The following is a 7,803-nucleotide window of genomic DNA, read 5'->3' on the forward strand; positions in this document are numbered from 1 at the left end:
TGCCCAATCACTCATTACTCGTGCACACTTTGGCGATTCCCGTAAGAGTTTGGGCAACCTGTGTGCATTCGCACAGACGAAGGTCAATGGCTGGGTAGCCTTTAACTATATATACGAAGACAGTAACTTTTTCTCGAAAGAACAGTTACTGTTGATGACCGTGCCACTTTTCCCTGGAATAAATGATGACCAACTGACAACCTCAGCTGCCGACAGGTGTTGTTGATATACCTCGATGTGGACAGCTGAATATGTATTCGTCTGTGTCCTCGGTGGCTCAGATGGATAGAGCGTCTGCCATGTAAGCAGGAGATCCCGGGTTCGAGTCCCGGTCGGGGCACACATTTTCAGCTGTCCACATCGAGGTATATCAACAACACCTGTCGGTAGCTGAGGTTGTCAGTTAGTCATCGTTTATTCCAGGGAAAAGCTGCACGGTCATCAACAGTAACTGTTCTTTGGAGAAAAAGTTACTGTCTTCGTATATATAATTACTTTAACAATCAGATTGTTTCATTATTGTGAACCTTGTTTGAACAATCAGTGTTTCAGTGGTGTGTTTGCTGCATAGTGAGTGGGTTCTCTTGACTGAGTGTGGCTTGTTAAGTGATTCGTAAGACCATCAAAGTTTGTAATCTAATTTACAAAAAAATGTTTTGATTGTGTCTTTTATAGCATATCTCTACCCACTGTGCCACATGATGGTGTATTACTTCAGAACATGACATTATCATCTAACAGCCACCATTCATTTTTCTTCTAGTAAATGCAACCATTATTGTAAGGTTGCAGGTAGAAAGCAAATTAATTTCTGTGTAGCTCCAACTGCAACTGAAACTCTCCATGTATGAGATCACATTTTTATTTGCTAATATTTCTGACAACCCTCCCCTGTTTCCTTCACAGTTCCACAACTATATATTCTGTGATTTATCACTTCCTTCATTATATATGCTCCACTAACTTCATTTGACATGCAAAGTAATACAGTCGCAGAGATGTATGCTTGATGGTGTATTTGTAATGAAAAATGATTACAGAGCAAATGACAAGAAAAAATGCTTAATTCAGGTACCTTTGGAAAGTGTGAAACAATGGAAATTGCCATACAACATGAAACAGTGATGCTGCAGCATCCATATATACATGCCAGTTTGCTCAAGTAATCAGTGCTGTCCAAAATTTTTCTAAGGTTCAGTACAGTTGCCCCTATATGGTGACACGATCCAGAAGTTGGTAACATAGGTCCCAATGCTCATATTGGTCCTCAAAGTTAGTCAGACCTATATGACCCTACAACTACAAAAGTGTTAATTAATTGGGGTTTCTTCAGTGGCAGCATGTGTTGGTGAAAACGCCTCAGTGAATTAAGGGCAAACATATCTGCCAAAATGACAGTCGCATCTATTGAGCGTGCACTTAGAAGCCAAAAACCATTAATACAAAATTTGCTGGCAAAGCTACAGTTCTTCCAACAACATTTAGGAGACCATTTTCATTTTTCTCTTTTTAAGGGTAGCCACAAAACGTCAATTTTGTAATTCACACCGCCGGCTGGGTAGTTGTAGAGTTCTCTGAAGGCATAATCTTTATCTTTTAATACCATCATCAAGTGTTGATTTTCCACAGTTGCGTGGTTCATGGGGTATGATACACAGCTATGATGTTTAAATTGATGACCGGAACAGGAAGTCACGTGTTATTGGTCTGCTGAAATATCTGACATTGGGAAGTTTTGCATTACGGATATCAGATTTTGGAGATAAAAACGTCAAAAAAACTGACTTACTTTTCGTATTTTCATTCATTAATGTCTCGTGAATTATAAAAGGGGTGTGTGTTGCAGAGAAGTGTGTAATTCATACAGTAATATACATACACATATATAATACATATTATAATTACAGGGTTCACTGTGGAATCTTCCTGGTGGCTGTTTAAATGGTTGGGCATTCTGATGACTGCATTTCGGCACATGTACTCTGTAATGCAGTTTGTTGTGAATGATCAGTCACAGTTTGAAAACAAAGTAACATTTGTAAATGGAGTACAAGGAGGAATGATTTACTCTGTCAATCACACAGAAAGAAGTGAGTAAATCATTTCAAATAATCAAGTTTTGAAAATATAATGTAATTAGACAGAAAAAAAATTTACCCACCAAGTGGCGTCAAGAGAAAACTTGTATAAAGGTTAAATAAATGCACGTTTATTTAACTTTTACACACGTTTTCTCTTGCCACCACTTAGAGAGTAGATTTTTTTCTGTACAGAAAGGAGTGAGGTGTTCAGCCATACAAATCTTTGAACACCTACCCAGTGATACAAGGTCCATACTACTATATACAAACAAGTTGTTGTTTAACATTTTTAATGAAAAATCTTGAAAGGTACTTGGTGTGTGTGTGTGTGTGTGTGTGTGTGTGTGTGTGTGTGTGTGTGTGTGTGTTTTGTATATTTTTGACAAGGGCCTTGTTGGTCAAAAGTTTATTATGTGACAGTCTTTTTGTTGTGTCTATCTGCGACTCCACATCTCCATTATATGATGAGTAGCAACTATTGTTTTTATAGTATCATTACATTGACTGACTTACTTAATAATTTTACACAATATTCTAATAAAAATTTGGGTGGATATAGGCTATACACTAAAACTTCATGGCAGATTAAAACTGTGTACCGGACCAAGACTTCAACTCAGAACGTTTGCCTTTCGCGGGCAAGTGTACTACCAACAGAGCTGCCCAAGCACAACTCACGACCTGTCCTCACAGCTTTACTTCTGCCAGTACCGCACCTACTACCTTCCGAACTTTCAGAAGCACTCCTGCAAACCTTGCGAGACTAGCACTTCTGGCAAAAAGGGAGATGAGGTACTGGTGGAAGTAAAGCTGTGAGGACGGGTCGTGAGTCGTGCTTGGCGAGCTCAGATGGTAGAGCACTTGTCCGCAAAACGCAGAGGTCCCGAGTTTGACTCTCAGTCTGGCTCACAGGTTTAATCTGTGTGGAAGTTTCATATCAGCGCACACTCTGCTGCAGAGTGAAAATTTCATTCAGGCTATATATTGTTTTGAACAATTAAGTACAGGTTTTCTGTTAAAGCTGACTGCAGCAGAGGAGAAGCTGTGCTGTGAAAAATGTGCACTTTCTTCATGCAGTCAGTTTTAAATACAATAGCAGGGCATTTAAAACCTCAGACAAACTGTTTCTCCCATGTATATTCTTCCTCCTTTTTATATATATATATATATATATATATATATAATAGAGGGAAACATTCCACGTGGGAAAAATATATCTAAAAAGAAAGATGATGAAACTTACCAAACAAAAGCGCTGGCAGGTCGATAGACACACAAACAAACACAAACATACACACAAAATTCTAGCTTTCGCAACCAATGGTTGCCTCGTCAGGAAAGAGGGAAGGAGAAGGAAAGACAAAAGGATATGGGTTTTAAGGGAGAGGGTAAGGAGTCATTCCAATCCCGGGAGCGGAAAGACTTACCTTAGGGGGAAAAAAGGACAGGTATACACTCGCACACACACACATATCCATCCACACATACACAGACACAAGCAGACATTTGTAAAGGCAAAGAGTTTCTCTTTGCCTTTACAAATGTCTGCTTGTGTCAGTGTATGTGTGGATGGATATGTGTGTGTGTGCGAGTGTATACCTGTCCTTTTTTCCCCCTAAGGTAAGTCTTTCCGCTCCCGGGATTGGAATGACTCCTTACCCTCTCCCTTAAAACCCATATCCTTTTGTCTTTCCTTCTCCTTCCCTCTTTCCTGACGAGGCAACCATTGGTTGCGAAAGCTAGAATTTTGTGTGTATGTTTGTGTTTGTTTGTGTGTCTATCGACCTGCCAGCGCTTTTGTTTGGTAAGTTTCATCATCTTTCTTTTTAGATATATATATATATATATATATAGTGACTTACCAAACAAAAGTGCTGGCAGGTCGATAGACACACAAACATACACACGAAATTCAAGCTTTTGCAACCAACGGTTGCTTCATCAGGAAAGAGGGAAGGATAGGGAAAGACAAAAGGATGTGGGTTTTAAGGGAGAGGGTAAGGAGTCATTCCAATCCCGGGAGCGGAAAGACTTACCTTAGGGGGGGGAAAAAGGACATGTACACACACACACACACACACACACACACACACACACACACACACACACAAGCAGACATTTGTAAAGGCCTGCTTGTGTCTGTGTATGTGTGGATGGATATGTATGTGTGTGCGAGTGTATACCTGTCCTTTTTTCCCCCTAAGGTAAGTCTTTCCGCTCCCAGGATTGGAATGACTCCTTACCCTCTGCCTTAAAACCCGCATCCTTTCGTCTTTCCCTCTCCTTCCCTCTTTCCTGATGAAGCAACCGTTGGTTGCGAAAGATTGAATTTTGTGTGTTTGTTTGTGTGTCTATCGACCTGCCAGCACTTTCGTTTGGTAAGTCACATCATCATTGTTTTGTTGTAAGTTGTATGTATGGCTTATTGCCTTATGATTAGAAACTACTGTGGAATCTTTATCATCTGAAACTTGGTAATCCTATCCATTTGCAGATTAAAACTATGCAAAATACCATCATTGAAGCTACTGTTCATACAGACCCAACAGCAGGAGAGATCTCTCATAGCCTATATACAAATGATTTCAACCTATTTACCGATTCATTTTGAGAAACTTGAATTCCCAATAAAGTTTCTGTTGGCTGTAAAAATAAATAAGGCTCAAGGTATGTGAGGGGGGGGGGGGGGGGGGGGGAGAAGGTTGGGTTGGGTTGTTTGGGGGAGGAGACCAGACAGCGAGGTCATCGGCCTTATCAGATTAGGGAAGGACTGGGAAGGAAGTTGGCCGTGCCCTTTCAAAGGATCCATCCCAGCATTTGCCTGAAGTGATTTAGGGAAATCACGGAAAACCTAAATCAGGATTGCCGGACACAGGATTGAACCGTCATCCTCCCGATTGTGAGTCCAGTGTGCTAGCCACTGCACCACCTCGCTTGGTTGGGAGGGGGGGGGGGGGGAAGGTAGGAAAGTGACATAGGGGGAACGGAGATAGACAGAAAGAAGAGGGAGGAGGAAATGGAGAGAGATAGTGGATGGAGGAGATGGATAGAGGGAGTGAGGGGAGGGTGAAGGAGATTAGGATGTGTATCCAATTCTTTTACATATTTAACAATTGCAAAAGATTTTCCGGGTTTGCTAGTAGACAGTAAAAGTAACTCCAATTAGAAACTGAGATCATTCCTGTTAAAACTGCTACTACTATGTAGAGTAATTTCTTAATGTGTGTGTGTGTGTGTGTGTGTGTGTGTGTGTGTGTAGTGTTTTGAAATGGTCTGTCATTTACTTTCCCTTCAGAGGTGCTGACATTTAACTAAGATTTGTCGAAGAATCCTTTTGATAATATAAATGACCATGTTTATCAGCAGGACTACACTCCTGTCTCTTAGCCCTTTAATAAAGTTTGTGCACTAAAACAATGACACATCAACTTAATAAAATTTGCTTAATCATAGATGTTATTTAACAGTCGAAATGGCAGATGTTGAGATAACTGATCACGGAATTGAAAAGCAGCTACAATCACTTAGCAGTGGTAAGGCGTCAGGACTAGATGAGATACCTATAAGATTCTATAAAGATTGTGCGAATAAACTTGCTCCCCTTCTAGCAGTAATTTATTGTAAATCGCTTGTGCAACGAAAGATACCTAACGACTGGAAAAAAGCTCAGGTCATTTCTAGTTTTGGAAGACCGTAAGACAGATCTGCACAGACTGACATCAGTCTGTTGTAGAACTATGGAACATGTTTTATGCTCAAGAAGTGTGACATTTTTGGAAAATGAACATCTCCTTTATAAAAATCAACATGGATTTCGCAAACAGAGATCCTGCGAAACTCGGCTTACTCTCTTTCTCCACGAGATCCACTGCACAGCAGACAATGGCACTCAGTCTGATGCCATGTTCCTTGATTTCGGTAAGGCATTTGGCAGTCCTGCATTTCTGTTTAAGGGAAAAGAAAATGATCTTATGGAGCATCAGAGCAGACTTGCAATTGGATTCAAGACTTTCTTGCAGATAGAACTCAACATGTCGCTCATATCAGAACAGAATTGACAGATGTATAGGTAATATCCGGAGTACCACAGGGAAGTGTGATAGGACCATTGCTGTTTACAATATACATAAATGATCTAGTAGAAAGCGTCGAATGCTGTTTAGGGCTATTCGCAGGTGATACAGATGTCTATACCAAAAGATAGTACGAATTTGCAGAATGACCTGCAGAGACCTGGTGATTGGTGCAGGCTCTGGCAGTTGACCCTGAACGTAGATAAATGTTGTAACATATTGCGCATACATAGGAAAAGAAATCCACTACTGTACAACTACACTATTGATGACAAACAGCTACAGACAACGTCTGCTGTAAAATATCTAGGCGTAACTATCCAGAGCGACCGTAAGTGGAATGACCACATAAAACATGGTGAGAAAAGCAGATACCGGACTCAGATTCATCGGAAGACTCTTAAGGAAATGTAACTCATCCACGAAAGAAATTGCTTATAAGGCGCTTGTTCTCCCAATTCTTGAGTCTTGTTCATCTATCTGGGATCTGTATCAGGTAGGACTGATAGGGGAGATAGAGAAGGTCCAACTAAGGGTGGCGCGTTTCATCATTGGATCGTTTAGCTGGCTAGAGAGTGTTATGAAGATGCTAAACAAACTCCACTGACAGACATTACAAGAGAGGTGTTGTGCAGCACAGAGAGATTTACTATTGAAATTTCGGGACAGCACTTTTCTGGATGAGTCAGACAACATATTCCTTCCCCCCACATACATCTCGCGCATTGACAACAAGGAGAAAATTTGAGAAATTAGAGCCAATACAGAGGCTTACCAACAATCGTTCTTCCCACGAACTATTCGCAAGTGGAACAGGGTTGGAGGAATCAGATAGTGGTATCAAGTACTCTCTGCCATATACCATTAGGTGGCTTGCAGAGTATGTTACAGGTGTAGATGTTCTGCTGCATAACATCAAAATATATCAAGTACGATAAACTTCTCCTTAAATACTGATTGCTAATAGATAAGAAACTATAATAATTATTATTGTCTAATTTCCTATGTTTACTTGCCCTGCAGCACAGTTGTGTACCTTGTTATGGATTGACTGAGGTCGCTTAAGTGGAAAACAGAGGAAAACAATTTGGAGCACTAGTGTGTGTGTGTGTGTGTGTGTGTGTGTGTGTGTGTGTGTGTGTGTGTGTGTGTGTCTGTCGCTGGAAGACCAACTTTAAGAAGTAATGTAAGTCAAACGTTGGTGTTGAGAGAGAAACCAGCCACAAATTTATTTTAAATTCCTTTTGAATAAAGTTAAAATTAACTTAACAAACCTAAACTTAAAATAAATTTGTGGCTGGTGCTGTCTCAACACCATCTGTATTTGTCTTCAAATAACAGCTACAGTCTCCAACCATGTTATCATATGACGAAATTGCCATAATTTAAGTGTTGAACATGTTGCTATGCTTTCTGCTGAGTAGGTGTACTATAATTGTTAAACTGATTTGGTCCATATCATAACAATAGGTCACAATTAATGGCCAGAACACACAAATAACATAACTATAGTCTCCAGAATGAGATTTTCACTCTGCAGCGGAGTGTGCGCTGATATGAAACTTCCTGGCAGATTAAAACTGTGTACCCGACCGAGACTCGAACTTGGGACCTTTGCCTTTCGCGGGCAAGTGCTCTGCCATCTGAGC

At 40.4% G+C, this 7,803-nt stretch overlaps 1 non-coding gene across 1 annotated transcript; it reads left to right on the forward strand.

The window, feature by feature from the left end:
• Window positions 1-266: 266 nt before the first annotated feature.
• Window positions 267-340, forward strand: Trnat-ugu. Its single transcript has one exon. It is a non-coding gene; the product is annotated as a tRNA-Thr (tRNA).
• Window positions 341-7,803: the final 7,463 nt, after the last annotated feature.

This window comes from Schistocerca americana, chromosome 10, assembly GCF_021461395.2.
Source record: "Schistocerca americana isolate TAMUIC-IGC-003095 chromosome 10, iqSchAmer2.1, whole genome shotgun sequence".
Lineage (NCBI taxonomy): Eukaryota > Metazoa > Arthropoda > Insecta > Orthoptera > Acrididae > Schistocerca > Schistocerca americana.